Genomic DNA, 16,006 nt, shown 5'->3' with positions numbered 1-16,006 from the left:
ACAGTTCCAAATACCAAATATACAGTAAACGCAAGCAGGGCAACTATTAGAATGGCCTTTACAAGTATATGGGGTGTGTTTGGAGCAATGGTTATTGCTGAAATTGTCATTTACAAAAAGTATCCGCGCTCGATGAGGCTTAACTTTTTCGATCACCGAACTTAGTTTTGGCCACCAAATCGTCAATTTTAGTCCGAAATGGCTCATTTTTTTGTGGGCATGCTCCACTTGAGCCATAGTTGGGGATAAAATAAAAAAATCTGGCACAGCGAACCATTTTGGACAAGTTTTCACCAATTTCCAAAAAAGTATCCGCGCTCGATGAGGCTTAACTTTTTCGATCACCGAGGCTTTTTGAGGCTCTATAATGTGTAAATATCAAATAAAAGTATTCTATGAGGTTTGAATACTCAAAAGAAAAAGCCTACAACACCTGGTGTTCCCAAGCGGTCGCCCATCCAAGTACTAACCAGGCCCAATGTTGCTTAATTTCGGTGATCGGACGAGAACCGGTGCATTCAACATGGTATGGTCGTAGGCATTTGCGTAAGTGGGAGCGAATTTATATACAACAGTATTGTATTGTAGTCTTATATTCATATACAGGATCACTTTAACTCGCCGCCTTGCGGTTTGCAAAATAGTCACTTAATACATGCAATTTGAGCCACGTTTGTGTTATAATTTATGCAATTCGTAGCCATACAGTGTATTATGACCAGCGCAAAAACTTTTTGCTTCCAACCTTCCACAATACAGTGGAACGGCCCCAAAACAAGGGAGAGATGAATTGGGTCCGAGGAACCTGTTCAACCGGACATTGAACCGGAGGCATGACTTCAGTGGGTTTAGGCCGGTACTTGGGAAAATCATAGCTCAATTGCTTTTAGCCTAATTGTTGTGATAAACTTATTAAATAGGTAAGTATCAACTCTATTTGAGAAGTTTTATTTGAATGAACTCTGCGTTAGCGGAGTGCAGCCTAAAGAATGGAACTCAGCGATTTGCACTAACTTAAAAGTTAGTTTAATAAAGGGAAATTTTACAATTAGTATTGATGTTTCCGAGACAGTTCCAAATACCAAATATACAGTAAACGCAAGCAGGGGAACTATTAGAATGGCCTTTACAAGTATAAGGGGTGTGTTTGGAGCAATGGTTATTGCTGAAATTGTCATTTACAAAAAGTATCCGCGCTCGATGAGGCTTAACTTTTTCGATCACCGAACTTAGTTTTGGCCACCAAATCGTCAATTTTAGTCCGAAATGGCTCATTTTTTTGTGGGCATGCTCCACTTGAGCCATAGTTGGGGATAAAATAAAAAAATCTGGCACAGCGAACCATTTTGGACAAGTTTTCACCAATTTCCAAAAAAGTATCCGCGCTCGATGAGGCTTAACTTTTTCGATCACCGAGGCTTTTTGAGGCTCTAAAATGTGTAAATATCAAATAAAAGTATTCTATGAGGTTTGAATACTCAAAAGAAAAAGCCTACAACACCTGGTCTTCCCAAGCGGTCGCCCATCCAAGTACTAACCAGGCCCAATGTTGCTTAACTTCGGTGATCGGACGAGAACCGGTGCATTCAACATGGTATGGTCGTAGGCATTTGCGTAAGTGGGAGCGAATTTATATACAACAGTATTGTATTGTAGTCTTATATTCATATACAGGATCACTTTAACTCGCCGCCTTGCGGTTTGCAAAATAGTCACTTAATACATGCAATTTGAGCCACGTTTGTGTTATAATTTATGCAATTCGTAGCCATACAGTGTATTATGACCAGCGCAAAAACTTTTTGCTTCCAACCTTCCACAATACAGTGGAACGGCCCCAAAACAAGGGAGAGATGAATTGGGTCCGAGGAACCTGTTCAACCGGACATTGAACCGGAGGCATGACTTCAGTGGGTTTAGGCCGGTACTTGGGAAAATCATAGCTCAATTGCTTTTAGCCTAATTGTTGTGATAAACTTATTAAATAGGTAAGTATCAACTCTATTTGATAAGTTTTATTTTAATGCACTCTGCGTTAGCGGAGTGCAGCCTAAAGAATGGAACTCAGCGATTTGCACTAACTTAAAAGTTAGTTTAATAAAGGGAAATTTTACAATTAGTATTGATGTTTCCGAGACAGTTCCAAATACCAAATATACAGTAAACGCAAGCAGGGGAACTATTAGAATGTCCTTTACAAGTATATGGGGTGTGTTTGGAGCAATGGTTATTGCTGAAATTGTCATTTACAAAAAGTATCCGCGCTCGATGAGGCTTAACTTTTTCGATCACCGAACTTAGTTTTGGCCACCAAATCGTCAATTTTAGTCCGAAATGGCTCATTTTTTGTGGGCATGCTCCACTTGAGCCATAGTTGGGGATAAAATAAAAAAATTTTGCACAGCGAACTAATTTGGACAAGTTTTCACCAATTTCCAAAAAAGTATCCGCGCTCGATGAGGCTTAACTTTTTCGATCACCGAGGCTTTTTGAGGCTCTAAAATGTGTAAATATCGAATAAAAGTATTCTATGAGGTTTGAATACTCAAAAGAAAAAGCCTGCAACACCTGGTGTTCCCAAGCAGTCACCCATCCAAGTACTAACCAGGCCCAATGTTGCTTAACTTCGGTGATCGGACGAGAACCGGTGCATTCAACATGGTATGGTCGTAGGCAATTGCGTAAGTGGGAGCGAATTTATATACAACAGTATTGTATTGTAGTCTTATATTCATATACAGGATCACTTTAACTCGCCGCCTTGCGGTTTGCAAAATAGTCACTTAATACATGCAATTTTAGCCACGTTTGTGTTATAATTTATGCAATTCGTAGCCATACAGTGTTTTATGACCAACGCACAAACTTTTTGCTTCTAACCTTCCACAATACAGTGGAACGGCCCCAAAACAAGGGAGAGATGAATTGGGTTCGAGGAACCTGTTCAACCGGACATTGAACCGGAGGCATGACTTCAGTGGGTTTAGGACGGTACTTGGGAAAATCATAGCTCAATTGCTTTTAGCCTAATTGTTGTGATGAACTTATTAAATAGTCAAGTATCAACTCTATTTGATAAGTTTTATTTGAATGCACTCTGCGTTAGCGGAGTGCAGCCTAAAGAATGGAACTCAGCGATTTGCACTAACTTAAAAGTTAGTTTAATAAAGGGAAATTTTACAATTAGTATTGATGTTTCCGAGACAGTTCCAAATACCAAATATACAGTAAACGCAAGCAGGGGAACTATTAGAATGGCCTTTACAAGTATATGGGGTGTGTTTGGAGCAATGGTTATTGCTGAAATTGTCATTTACAAAAAGTATCCGCGCTCGATGAGGCTTAACTTTTTCGATCACCGAACTTAGTTTTGGCCACCAAATCGTCAATTTTAGTCCGAAATGGCTCATTTTTTGTGGGCATGCTCCACTTGAGCCATAGTTGAGGATAAAGTAAAAAAATCTGGCACAGCGAACCATTTTGGACAAGTTTTCACCAATTTCCAAAAAAGTATCCGCGCTCGATGAGGCTTAACTTTTTCGATCACCGAGGCTTTTTGAGGCTCTAAAATGTGTAAATATCGAATGAAAGTATTCTATGAGGTTTGAATACTCAAAAGAAAAAGCCTACAACACCTGGTGTTCCCAAGCAGTCACCCATCCAAGTACTAACCAGGCCCAATGTTGCTTAACTTCGGTGATCGGACGAGAACCGGTGCATTCAACATGGTATGGTCGTAGGCAATTGCGTAAGTGGGAGCGAATTTATATACAACAGTATTGTATTGTAGTCTTATATTCATATACAGGATCACTTTAACTCGCCGCCTTGCGGTTTGCAAAATAGTCACTTAATACATGCAATTTTAGCCACGTTTGTGTTATAATTTATGCAATTCGTAGCCATACAGTGTTTTATGACCAACGCACAAACTTTTTGCTTCTAACCTTCCACAATACAGTGGAACGGCCCCAAAACAAGGGAGAGATGAATTGGGTCCGAGGAACCTGTTCAACCGGACATTGAACCGGAGGCATGACTTCAGTGGGTTTAGGACGGTACTTGGGAAAATCATAGCTCAATTGCTTTTAGCCTAATTGTTGTGATAAACTTATTAAATAGTCAAGTATCAACTCTATTTGATAAGTTTTATTTGAATGCACTCTGCGTTAGCGGAGTGCAGCCTAAAGAATGGAACTCAGCGATTTGCACTAAGTTAAAAGTTAGTTTAATAAAGGGAAATTTTACAATTAGTATTGATGTTTCCGAGACAGTTCCAAATACCAAATATACAGTAAACGCAAGCAGGGGAACTATTAGAATGGCCTCTACAAGTATATGGGGTGTGTTTGGAGCAATGGTTATTGCTGAAATTGTCATTTACAAAAAGTATCCGCGCTCGATGAGGCTTAACTTTTTCAATCACCGAACTTAGTTTTGGCCACCAAATCGTCAATTTTAGTCCAATTTGGCTCATTTTTTTTGAGCATGCTCCACTTGAGCCATAATTGGGGATAAAACAAAAAAATCTGGCACAGCGAACCATTTTGGACAAGTTTTCACCAATTTCCAAAAAAGTATCCGCGCTCGATGAGGCTTAACTTTTTCGATCACCGAGGCTTTTTGAGGCTCTAAAATGTGTAAATATCGAATAAAAGTATTCTATGAGGTTTGAATACTCAAAAGAAAAAGCCTACAACACCTGGTGTTCCCAAGCGGTCACCCATCCAAGTACTAACCAGGCCCAATGTTGCTTAACTTCGGTGATCGGACGAGAACCGGTGCATTCAACATGGTATGGTCGTAGGCATTTGCGTAAGTGGGAGCGAATTTATATACAACAGTATTGTATTGTAGTCTTATATTCATATACAGGATCACTTTAACTCGCCGCCTTGCGGTTTGCAAAATAGTCACTTAATACATGCAATTTGAGCCACGTTTGTGTTATAATTTATGCAATTCGTAGCCATACAGTGTATTATGACCAACGCAAAAACTTTGTGCTTCCAACCTTCCACAATACAGTGGAACGGCCCCAAAACAAGGGAGAGATGAATTGGGTCCGAGGAACCTGTTCAACCGGACATCGAACCGGAGGCATGACTTCAGTGGGTTTAGGCCGGTACTTGGGAAAATCATAGCTCAATTGCTTTTAGCCTAATTGTTGTGATAAACTTATTAAATAGGTAAGTCTTAACTCTATTTGATAAGTTTTATTTGAATGCACTCTGCGTTAGCGGAGTGCAGCCTAGAGAATGGAACTCAGCGATTTGCACTAACGTAAAAGTTAGTTTAATAAAGGGAAATTTTACAATTAGTATTGATGTTTCCGAGACAGTTCCAAATACCAAATATACAGTAAACGCAAGCAGGGGAACTATTTGAATGGCCTTTACAAGTATATGGGGTGTGTTTGGAGCAATGGTTATTGCTGAAATTGTCATTTACAGAAAGTATCCGCGCTCGATGAGGCTTAACTTTTTCGATCACCGAACTTAGTTTTGGCCACCAAATCGTCAATTTTAGTCCGAAATGGCTCATTTTTTGTGGGCATGCTCCACTTGAGCCATAGTTGGGGATATAATAAAAAAATCTGGCACAGCGAACCATTTTGGACAAGTTTTCACCAATTTCCACAAAAGTATCCGCGCTCGATGAGGCTTAACTTTTTCGATCACCGAGTCTTTTTGAGGCTCTAAAATGTGTAAATATCGAATAAAAGTATTCTATGAGGTTTGAATACTCAAAAGAAAAAGCCTACAACACCTGGTGTTCCCAAGCGGTCACCCATCCAAGTACTAACCAGGCCCAATGTTGCTTAACTTCGGTGATCGGACGAGAACCGGTGCATTCAACATGGTATGGTCGTAGGCATTTGCGTAAGTGGGAGCGAATTTATATACAACAGTATTGTATTGTAGTCTTATATTCATATACAGGATCACTTTAACTCGCCGCCTTGCGGTTTGCAAAATAGTCACTTAATACATGCAATTTGAGCCACGTTTGTGTTATAATTTATGCAATTCGTAGCCATACAGTGTATTATGACCAACGCAAAAACTTTTTGCTTCCAACCTTCCACAATACAGTGGAACGGCCCCAAAACAAGGGAGAGATGAATTGGGTCCGAGGAACCTGTTCAACCGGACATTGAACCGGAGGCATGACTTCAGTGGGTTTAGGCCGGTACTTGGGAAAATCATAGCTCAATTGCTTTTAGCCTAATTGTTGTGATAAACTTATTAAATAGGTAAGTCTTAACTCTATTTGATAAGTTTTATTTGAATGCACTCTGCGTTAGTGGAGTGCAGCCTAGAGAATGGAACTCAGCGATTTGCACTAACGTAAAAGTTAGTTTAATAAAGGGAAATTTTACAATTAGTATTGATGTTTCCGAGACAGTTCCAAATACCAAATATACAGTAAACGCAAGCAGGGGAACTATTAGAATGGCCTTTACAAGTATATGGGGTGTGTTTGGAGCAATGGTTATTGCTGAAATTGTCATTTACAGAAAGTATCCGCGCTCGATGAGGCTTAACTTTTTCGATCACCGAACTTAGTTTTGGCCACCAAATCGTCAATTTTAGTCCGAAATGGCTCATTTTTTGTGGGCATGCTCCACTTGAGCCATAGTTGGGGATATAATAAAAAAATCTGGCACAGCGAACCATTTGGACAAGTTTTCACCAATTTCCAAAAAAGTATCCGCTCTCGATGAGGCTTAACTTTTTCGATCACCGAGGCTTTTTGAGGCTCTAAAATGTGTAAATATCGAATAAAATTATTCTATGAGGTTTGAATACTCAAAAGAAAAAGCCTACAACACCTGGTGTTCCCAAGCGGTCACCCATCCAAGTACTAACCAGGCCCAATTTTGCTTAACTTCGGTGATCGGACGAGAACCGGTGCATTCAACATGGTATGGTCGTAGGCATTTGCCTAAGTGGGAGCGAATTTATATACAACAGTATTGTATTGTAGTCTTATATTCATATACAGGATCACTTTACCTCGCCGCCTTGCGGTTTGCAAAATAGTCACTTAATACATGCAATTTGAGCCACGTTTGTGTTATAATTTATGCAATTCGTAGCCATACAGTGTATTATGACCAACGCCAAAACTTTTTGCTTCCAACCTTCCACAATACAGTGGAACGGCCCCAAAACAAGGGAGAGATGAATTGGGTCCGAGGAACCTGTTCAACCGGACCTTGAACCGGAAGCATGACTTCAGTGGGTGTAGGCCGGTACTTGGGAAAATCATAGCTGAATTGCTTTTAGCCTAATTGTTGTGTTAAACTTATTAAATAGGTAAGTATCAACTCTATTTGATAAGTTTCACTTGAATGCACTCTGAGTTAGCGGAGTGCAGCCTAAAAAAGGGACCTCAGCGATTTGCACTAACTTAAAAGTTAGTTTAATAAAGGGAAATTCTACAATTTGTATTGATGTTTCCGAGACAGTTCCAAATATCAAATATACAGTAAACGCAAGCAGGGGAACTATTAGAATGGCCTTTACAAGTGTATGGGGTGTGTTTGGAGCAATGGTTATTGCTGAAATTGTCATTTACAAAAAGTATCCGCGCTCGATGAGGCTTAACTTTTTCGATCACCGAACTTTGTTTTGGCCACCAAATCGTCAATTTTAGTCCGAAATGGCTCATTTTTTGTGGGCATGCTCCACTTGAGCCATAAATGAGGATAAAATAAAAAAATCTGGCACAGCGAACCATTTTGGACAAGTTTTCACCAATTTCCAAAAAAGTATCCGCGCTCGATGAGGCTTAACTTTTTCGATCACCGAGGCTTTTTGAGGCTCTAAAATGTGTAAATATCGAATAAAAGTATTCTATGAGGTTTGAATACTCAAAAGAAAAATCCTACAACACCTGGTGTTCCCAAGCGGTCACCCATCCAAGTACTAACCAGGCCCAATGTTGCTTAACTTCGGTGATCGGACGAGAACCGGTGCATTCAACATGGTATGGTCGTAGGCATTTGCGTAAGTGGGAGCGAATTTATATACAACAGTATTGTATTGTAGTCTTATATTCATATACAGGATCACTTTAACTCGCCGCCTTGCGGTTTGCAAAATAGTCACTTAATACATGCAATTTGAGCCACGTTTGTGTTATAATTTATGCAATTCGTAGCCATACAGTGTATTATGACCAACGCAAAAACTTTTTGCTTCCAACCTTCCACAATACAGTGGAACGGCCCCAAAACAAGGGAGAGATGAATTGGGTCCGAGGAACCTGTTCAACCGGACATTGAACCGGAGGCATGACTTCAGTGGGTTTAGGCCGGTACTTGGGAAAATCATAGCTGAAATGCTTTTAGCCTAATTGTTGTGATAAACTTATTAAATAGGTAAGTCTTAACTCTATTTGATAAGTTTTATTTGAATGCACTCTGCGTTAGCGGAGTGCAGCCTAGAGAATGGAACTCAGCGATTTGCACTAACGTAAAAGTTAGTTTAATAAAGGGAAATTTTACAATTAGTATTGATGTTTCCGAGACAGTTCCAAATACCAAATATACAGTAAACGCAAGCAGGGGAACTATTAGAATGGCCTTTACAAGTATATGGGGTGTGTTTGGAGCAATGGTTATTGCTGAAATTGTCATTTACAAAAAGTATCCGCGCTCGATGAGGCTTAACTTTTTCGATCACCGAACTTAGTTTTGGCCACCAAATCGTCAATTTTAGTCCGAAATGGCTCATTTTTTGTGGGCATGCTCCACTTGAGCCATAGTTGGGGATAAAATAAAAAAATCTGGCACAGCGAACCATTTTGGACAAGTTTTCACCAATTTCCAAAAAAGTATCCGCGCTCGATGAGGCTTAACTTTTTCGATCACCGAGGCTTTTTGAGGCTCTAAAATGTGTAAATATCGAATAAAAGTATTCTATGAGGTTTGAATACTCAAAAGAAAAATCCTACAACACCTGGTGTTCCCAAGCGGTCACCCATCCAAGTACTAACCAGGCCCAATTTTGCTTAACTTCGGTGATCGGACGAGAACCGGTGCATTCAACATGGTATGGTCGTAGGCATTTGCGTAAGTGGGAGCGAATTTATATACAACAGTATTGTATTGTAGTCTTATATTCATATACAGGATCACTTTACCTCGCCGCCTTGCGGTTTGCAAAATAGTCACTTAATACATGCAATTTGAGCCACGTTTGTGTTATAATTTATGCAATTCGTAGCCATACAGTGTATTATGACCAACGCAAAAACTTTTTGCTTCCAACCTTCCACAATACAGTGGAACGGCCCCAAAACAAGGGAGAGATGAATTGGGTCCGAGGAACCTGTTCAACCGGACATTGAACCCGAAGCATGACTTCAGTGGGTTTAGGCCTGTACTTGGGAAAATCATAGCTGAAATGCTTTTAGCCTAATTGTTGTGATAAACTTATTAAATAGTTAAGTCTTAACTCTATTTGATAAGTTTTATTTGAATGCACTTTGCGTTAGCGGAGTGCAGCCTAGAGAATGGAACTCAGCGATTTGCACTAACTTAAAAGTTAGTTTAATAAAGGGAAATTTTACAATTAGAATTGATGTTTCCGAGACAGTTCCAAATACCAAATATACAGTAAACGCAAGCAGGGGAACTATTAGAATGGCCTTTACAAGTATATGGGGTGTGTTTGGAGCAATGGTTATTGCTGAAATTGTCATTTACAAAAAGTATCCGCGCTCGATGAGGCTTAACTTTTTCGATCACCGAACTTAGTTTTGGACACCAAATCGTCAATTTTAGTCCGAAATGACACATTTATTGTGGGCATGCTCCACTTGAGCCATAGTTGGGGATAAAATAAAAAAATCTGGCACAGCGAACCATTTTGGACAAGTTTTCACCAATTTCCAAAAAAGTATCCGCGCTCGATGATGCTTAACTTTTTCAATCACCGAACTTTGTTTCGGCCACCAAATCGTCAATTTTAGTCCCAATCGGCTCATTTTTTGTGGGCATGCTCCACTTGAGCCATAGTTGAGGATAAAATAAAAAAATCTGGCACAGCGAACCATTTTGGACAAGTTTTCACCAATTTCCAAAAAAGTATCCGCGCTCGATGAGGCTTAACTTTTTCGATCACCGAGGCTTTTTGAGGCTCTAAAATGTGTAAATATCGAATAAAAGTATTCTATGAGGTTTGAATACTCAAAAGAAAAAGCCTACAACACCTGGTGTTCCCAAGCGGTCACCCATCCAAGTACTAACCAGGCCCAATGTTGCTTAACTTCGGTGATCGGACGAGAACCGGTGCATTCAACATGGTATGGTCGTAGGCATTTGCGTAAGTGGGAGCGAATTTATATACAACAGTATTGTATTGTAGTCTTATATTCATATACAGGATCACTTTACCTCGCCGCCTTGCGGTTTGCAAAATAGTCACTTAATACATGCAATTTGAGCCACGTTTGTGTTATAATTTATGCAATTCGTAGCCATACAGTGTATTATGACCAACGCAAAAACTTTTTGCTTCCAACCTTCCACAATACAGTGGAACGGCCCCAAAACAAGGGAGAGATGAATTGGGTCCGAGGAACCTGTTCAACCGGACATTGAACCGGAGGCATGACTTCAGTGGGTTTAGGCCGGTACTTGGGAAAATCATAGCTGAAATGCTTTTAGCCTAATTGTTGTGATAAACTTATTAAATAGGTAAGTCTTAACTCTATTTGATAGGTTTTATTTGAATGCACTCTGCGTTAGCGGAGTGCAGCCTAGAGAATGGAACTCAGCGATTTGCACTAACGTAAAAGTTAGTTTAATAAAGGGAAATTTTACAATTAGTATTGATGTTTCCGAGACAGTTCCAAATACCAAATATACAGTAAACGCAAGCAGGGGAACTATTAAAATGGCCTTTACAAGTATATGGGGTGTGTTTGGAGCAATGGTTATTGCTGAAATTGTCATTTACAAAAAGTATCCGCGCTCGATGAGGCTTAACTTTTTCGATCACCGAACTTTGTTTTGGCCACCAAATCGTCAATTTTAGTCCGAATTGGCTCATTTTTTGTGGGCATGCTCCACTTGAGTCATAGTTGGGGATAAAATAAAAAAATCTGGCACAGCGAACCATTTTGGACAAGTTTTTACCAATTTCCAAAAAAGTATCCGCGCTCGATGAGGCTTAACTTTTTCGATCACCGAGGCTTTTTGAGGCTCTAAAATGTGTAAATATCGAATAAAAGTATTCTATGAGGTTTGAATACTCAAAAGAAAAAGCCTACAACACCTGGTGTTCCCAAGCGGTCACCCATCCAAGTACTAAGCAGGCCCAATGTTGCTTAACTTCGGTGATCGGACGAGAAACGGTGCATTCAACATGGTATGGTCGTAGGCATTTGCGTAAGTGGGAGCGAATTTATATACAACAGTATTGTATTGTAGTCTTATATTCATATACAGGATCACTTTAACTCGCCGCCTTGCGGTTTGCAAAATAGTCACTTAATACATGCAATTTTAGCCACGTTTGTGTTATAATTTATGCAATTCGTAGCCATACAGTGTATTATAACCAACGCACAAACTTTTTGCTTCCAACCTTCCACAATACAGTGGAACGGCCCCAAAACAAGGGAGAGATGAATTGGGTCCGAGGAACCTGTTCAACCGGACATTGAACCGGAGGCATGACTTCAGTGGGTTTAGGCCGGTACTTGGGAAAATCATAGCTGAAATGCTTTTAGCCTAATTGTTGTGATAAACTTATTAAATAGGTAAGTCTTAACTCTATTTGATAGGTTTTATTTGAATGCACTCTGCGTTAGCGGAGTGCAGCCTAGAGAATGGAACTCAGCGATTTGCACTAACGTAAAAGTTAGTTTAATAAAGGGAAATTTTACAATTAGTATTGATGTTTCCGAGACAGTTCCAAATAACAAATATACAGTAAACGCAAGCAGGGGAACTATTAAAATGGCCTTTACAAGTATATGGGGTGTGTTTGGAGCAATGGTTATTGCTGAAATTGTCATTTACAAAAAGCATCCGCGCTCGATGAGGCTTAACTTTTTCGATCACCGAACTTTGTTTTGGCCACCAAATCGTCAATTTTAGTCCGAATTGGCTCATTTTTTGTGGGCATGCTCCACTTGAGTCATAGTTGGGGATAAAATAAAAAAATCTGGCACAGCGAACCATTTTGGACAAGTTTTTACCAATTTCCAAAAAAGTATCCGCGCTCGATGAGGCTTAACTTTTTCGATCACCGAGGCTTTTTGAGGCTCTCAAATGTGTAAATATCGAATAAAAGTATTCTATGAGGTTTGAATACTCAAAAGAAAAAGCCTACAACACCTGGTGTTCCCAAGCGGTCACCCATCCAAGTACTAAGCAGGCCCAATGTTGCTTAACTTCGGTGATCGGACGAGAACCGGTGCATTCAACATGGTATGGTCGTAGGCATTTGCGTAAGTGGGAGCGAATTTATATACAACAGTATTGTATTGTAGTCTTATATTCATATACAGGATCACTTTAACTCGCCGCCTTGCGGTTTGCAAAATAGTCACTTAATACATGCAATTTTAGCCACGTTTGTGTTATAATTTATGCAATTCGTAGCCATACAGTGTATTATAACCAACGCACAAACTTTTTGCTTCCAACCTTCCACAATACAGTGGAACGGCCCCAAAACAAGGGAGAGATGAATTGGGTCCGAGGAACCTGTTCAACCGGACATTGAACCGGAGGCATGACTTCAGTGGGTTTAGGCCGGTACTTGGGAAAATCATAGCTGAAATGCTTTTAGCCTAATTGTTGTGATAAACTTATTAAATAGGTAAGTCTTAACTCTATTTGATAGGTTTTATTTGAATGCACTCTGCGTTAGCGGAGTGCAGCCTAGAGAATGGAACTCAGCGATTTGCACTAACGTAAAAGTTAGTTTAATAAAGGGAAATTTTACAATTAGTATTGATGTTTCCGAGACAGTTCCAAATATACAGTAAACGCAAGCAGGGGAACTATTAAAATGGCCTTTACAAGTATATGGGGTGTGTTTGGAGCAATGGTTATTGCTGAAATTGTCATTTACAAAAAGTATCCGCGCTCGATGAGGCTTAACTTTTTCGATCACCGAACTTAGTTTTGGCCACCAAATCGTCAATTTTAGTCCGAAATGGCTCATTTTTTGTGGGCATGCTCCACTTGAGCCATAGTTGAGGATAAAATTAAAAAATCTGGCACAGCGAACCATTTTGGACAAGTTTTCACCAATTTCCAAAAAAGTATCCGCGCTCGATGAGGCTTAACTTTTTCAATCACCGAACTTTGTTTCGACCACCAAATCGTCAATTTTAGTCCGAATCGGTTCATTTTTTGTGGGCATGCTCCACTTGAGCCATAGTTGAGGATAAAATAAAAAAAAATCTGGCACAGCGAACCATTTTGGACAAGTTTTCACCAATTTCCAAAAAAGTATCCGCGGTCGATGAGGCTTAACTTTTTCGATCACCGAGGCTTTTTGAGGCTCTAAAATGTGTAAATATCGAATAAAAGTATTCTATGAGGTTTGAATACTCAAAAGAAAAAGCCTACAATACCTGGTGTTCCCAAGCGGTCACCCATCCAAGTACTAACCAGGCCCAATGTTGCTTAACTTCGGTGATCGGACGAGAACCGGTGCATTCAACATGGTATGGTCGTAGGCATTTGCGTAAGTGGGAGCGAATTTATATACAACAGTATTGTATTGTAGTCTTATATTCATATACAGGATCACTTTAACTCGCCGCCTTGCGGTTTGCAAAATAGTCACTTAATACATGCAATTTGAGCCACGTTTGTGTTATAATTTATGCAATTCGTAGCCATACAGTGTATTATGACCAACGCAAAAACTTTTTGATTCCAACCTTCCACAATACAGTGGAACGGCCCCAAAACAAGGGAGAGATGAATTGGGTCCGAGGAACCTGTTCAACCGGACATTGAACCGGAGGCATGACTTCAGTGGGTTTAGGCCGGTACTTGGGAAAATCATAGCTGAAATGCTTTTAGCCTAATTGTTGTGATAAACTTATTAAATAGGTAAGTCTTAACTCTATTTGATAAGTTTTATTTGAATGCACTCTGCGTTAGCGGAGTGCAGCCTAGAGAATGGAACTCAGCGATTTGCACTTAAAAGTTAGTTTTATAAAGGGAAATTCTACAATTTGTATTGATGTTTCCGAGACAGTTCCAAATATCAAATATACAGTAAACGAAATCAGGGGAACTATTAGAATGGCCTTTACAAGTATATGCGGTGTGTTTGGAGCAATGGTTATTGCTGAAATTGTCATTTACAAAAAGTATCCGCGCTCGATGAGGCTTAACTTTTTCGATCACCGAACTTAGTTTTGGCCACCAAATCGTCAATTTTAGTCCGAAATGGCTCATTTTTTGTGGGCATGCTCCACTTGAGCCATAGTTGAGGATAAAATAAAAAAATCTGGCACAGCGAACCATTTTGGACAAGTTTTCACCAATTTCCAAAAAAGTATCCGCGCTCGATGAGGCTTAACTTTTTCAATCACCGAACTTTATTTCGACCACCAAATCGTCAATTTTAGTCCGAATCGGTTCATTTTTTGTGGGCATGCTCCACTTGAGCCATAGTTGAGGATAAAATAAAAAATCTGGCACAGCGAACCATTTTGGACAAGTTTTCACCAATTTCCAAAAGTATCCGCGCTCGATGAGGCTTAACTTTTTCGATCACCGAGGCTTTTTGAGGCTCTAAAATGTGTAAATATCGAATAAAAGTATTCTATGAGGTTTGAATACTCAAAAGAAAAAGCCTACAATACCTGGTGTTCCCAAGCGGTCACCCATCCAAGTACTAACCAGGCCCAATGTTGCTTAACTTCGGTGATCGGACGAGAACCGGTGCATTCAACATGGTATGGTCGTAGGCATTTGCGTAAGTGGGAGCGAATTTATATACAACAGTATTGTATTGTAGTTTTATATTCATATACAGGATCACTTTAACTCGCCGCCTTGTGGTTTGCAAAATAGTCACTTAATACATGCAATTTGAGCCACGTTTGTGTTATAATTTATGCAATTCGTAGCCATACAGTGTATTATGACCAACGCAAAAACTTTTTGATTCCAACCTTCCACAATACAGTGGAACGGCCCCAAAACAAGGGAGAGATGAATTGGGTCCGAGGAACCTGTTCAACCGGACATTGAACCGGAGGCATGACTTCAGTGGGTTTAGGCCGGTACTTGGGAAAATCATAGCTGAAATGCTTTTAGCCTAATTGTTGTGATAAACTTATTAAATAGGTAAGTCTTAACTCTATTTGATAAGTTTTATTTGAATGCACTCTGCGTTAGCGGAGTGCAGCCTAGAGAATGGAACTCAGCGATTTGCACTTAAAAGTTAGTTTTATAAAGGGAAATTCAACAATTTGTATTGATGTTTCCGAGACAGTTCCAAATATCAAATATACAGTAAACGAAATCAGGGGAACTATTAGAATGGCCTTTACAAGTATATGCGGTGTGTTTGGAGCAATGGTTATTGCTGAAATTGTCATTTACAAAAAGTATCCGCGCTCGATGAGGCTTAACTTTTTCGATCACCGAACTTAGTTTTGGCCACCAAATCGTCAATTTTAGTCCGAAATGGCTCATTTTTTGTGGGCATGCTCCACTTGAGCCATAGTTGAGGATAAAATAAAAAAATCTGGCACAGCGAACCATTTTGGACAAGTTTTCACCAATTTCCAAAAAAGTATCCGCGCTCGATGAGGCTTAACTTTTTCAATCACCGAACTTTATTTCGACCACCAAATCGTCAATTTTAGTCCGAATCGGTTCATTTTTTGTGGGCATGCTCCACTTGAGCCATAGTTGAGGATAAAATAAAAAATCTGGCACAGCGAACCATTTTGGACAAGTTTTCACCAATTTCCAAAAGTATCCGCGCTCGATGAGGCTTAACTT

At 39.7% G+C, this 16,006-nt stretch overlaps 14 non-coding genes across 14 annotated transcripts; all 14 read right to left on the bottom strand.

The window, feature by feature from the left end:
* Nucleotides 1-421: 421 nt before the first annotated feature.
* Nucleotides 422-540, bottom strand: LOC142347144 (5S ribosomal RNA). Its single transcript, XR_012760164.1, has one exon. It is a non-coding gene; the product is annotated as a 5S ribosomal RNA (ribosomal RNA).
* A 949-nt stretch (nt 541-1,489) lies between these two features.
* Nucleotides 1,490-1,608, bottom strand: LOC142346890 (5S ribosomal RNA). The gene has a single exon (XR_012759926.1). It is a non-coding gene; the product is annotated as a 5S ribosomal RNA (ribosomal RNA).
* A 948-nt stretch (nt 1,609-2,556) lies between these two features.
* Nucleotides 2,557-2,675, bottom strand: LOC142347186 (5S ribosomal RNA). Its single transcript, XR_012760202.1, has one exon. It is a non-coding gene; the product is annotated as a 5S ribosomal RNA (ribosomal RNA).
* Nucleotides 2,676-3,623: 948 nt separating this feature from the next.
* Nucleotides 3,624-3,742, bottom strand: LOC142347018 (5S ribosomal RNA). The gene has a single exon (XR_012760046.1). It is a non-coding gene; the product is annotated as a 5S ribosomal RNA (ribosomal RNA).
* Nucleotides 3,743-4,690: 948 nt separating this feature from the next.
* Nucleotides 4,691-4,809, bottom strand: LOC142346557 (5S ribosomal RNA). The gene has a single exon (XR_012759610.1). It is a non-coding gene; the product is annotated as a 5S ribosomal RNA (ribosomal RNA).
* A 948-nt stretch (nt 4,810-5,757) lies between these two features.
* LOC142346556 (5S ribosomal RNA) lies at nt 5,758-5,876 on the bottom strand. The gene has a single exon (XR_012759609.1). It is a non-coding gene; the product is annotated as a 5S ribosomal RNA (ribosomal RNA).
* Nucleotides 5,877-6,823: 947 nt separating this feature from the next.
* LOC142347038 (5S ribosomal RNA) lies at nt 6,824-6,942 on the bottom strand. Its single transcript, XR_012760065.1, has one exon. It is a non-coding gene; the product is annotated as a 5S ribosomal RNA (ribosomal RNA).
* A 948-nt stretch (nt 6,943-7,890) lies between these two features.
* LOC142347044 (5S ribosomal RNA) lies at nt 7,891-8,009 on the bottom strand. The gene has a single exon (XR_012760070.1). It is a non-coding gene; the product is annotated as a 5S ribosomal RNA (ribosomal RNA).
* A 948-nt stretch (nt 8,010-8,957) lies between these two features.
* Nucleotides 8,958-9,076, bottom strand: LOC142347189 (5S ribosomal RNA). Its single transcript, XR_012760205.1, has one exon. It is a non-coding gene; the product is annotated as a 5S ribosomal RNA (ribosomal RNA).
* A 1,136-nt stretch (nt 9,077-10,212) lies between these two features.
* LOC142346555 (5S ribosomal RNA) lies at nt 10,213-10,331 on the bottom strand. The gene has a single exon (XR_012759608.1). It is a non-coding gene; the product is annotated as a 5S ribosomal RNA (ribosomal RNA).
* A 948-nt stretch (nt 10,332-11,279) lies between these two features.
* LOC142347248 (5S ribosomal RNA) lies at nt 11,280-11,398 on the bottom strand. Its single transcript, XR_012760261.1, has one exon. It is a non-coding gene; the product is annotated as a 5S ribosomal RNA (ribosomal RNA).
* A 948-nt stretch (nt 11,399-12,346) lies between these two features.
* On the bottom strand, nt 12,347-12,465 carry LOC142347054 (5S ribosomal RNA). The gene has a single exon (XR_012760080.1). It is a non-coding gene; the product is annotated as a 5S ribosomal RNA (ribosomal RNA).
* A 1,131-nt stretch (nt 12,466-13,596) lies between these two features.
* On the bottom strand, nt 13,597-13,715 carry LOC142346990 (5S ribosomal RNA). Its single transcript, XR_012760021.1, has one exon. It is a non-coding gene; the product is annotated as a 5S ribosomal RNA (ribosomal RNA).
* A 1,129-nt stretch (nt 13,716-14,844) lies between these two features.
* Nucleotides 14,845-14,963, bottom strand: LOC142346989 (5S ribosomal RNA). The gene has a single exon (XR_012760020.1). It is a non-coding gene; the product is annotated as a 5S ribosomal RNA (ribosomal RNA).
* Nucleotides 14,964-16,006: the final 1,043 nt, after the last annotated feature.

This window comes from Convolutriloba macropyga, chromosome 9 (genome assembly GCF_964194025.1).
Source record: "Convolutriloba macropyga chromosome 9, txConMacr16.3, whole genome shotgun sequence".
NCBI lineage: Eukaryota > Metazoa > Xenacoelomorpha > Acoela > Convolutidae > Convolutriloba > Convolutriloba macropyga.
Note: the sequence above shows the minus strand (reverse complement) of the source record. Positions and strands in the feature narration are given on the sequence as shown.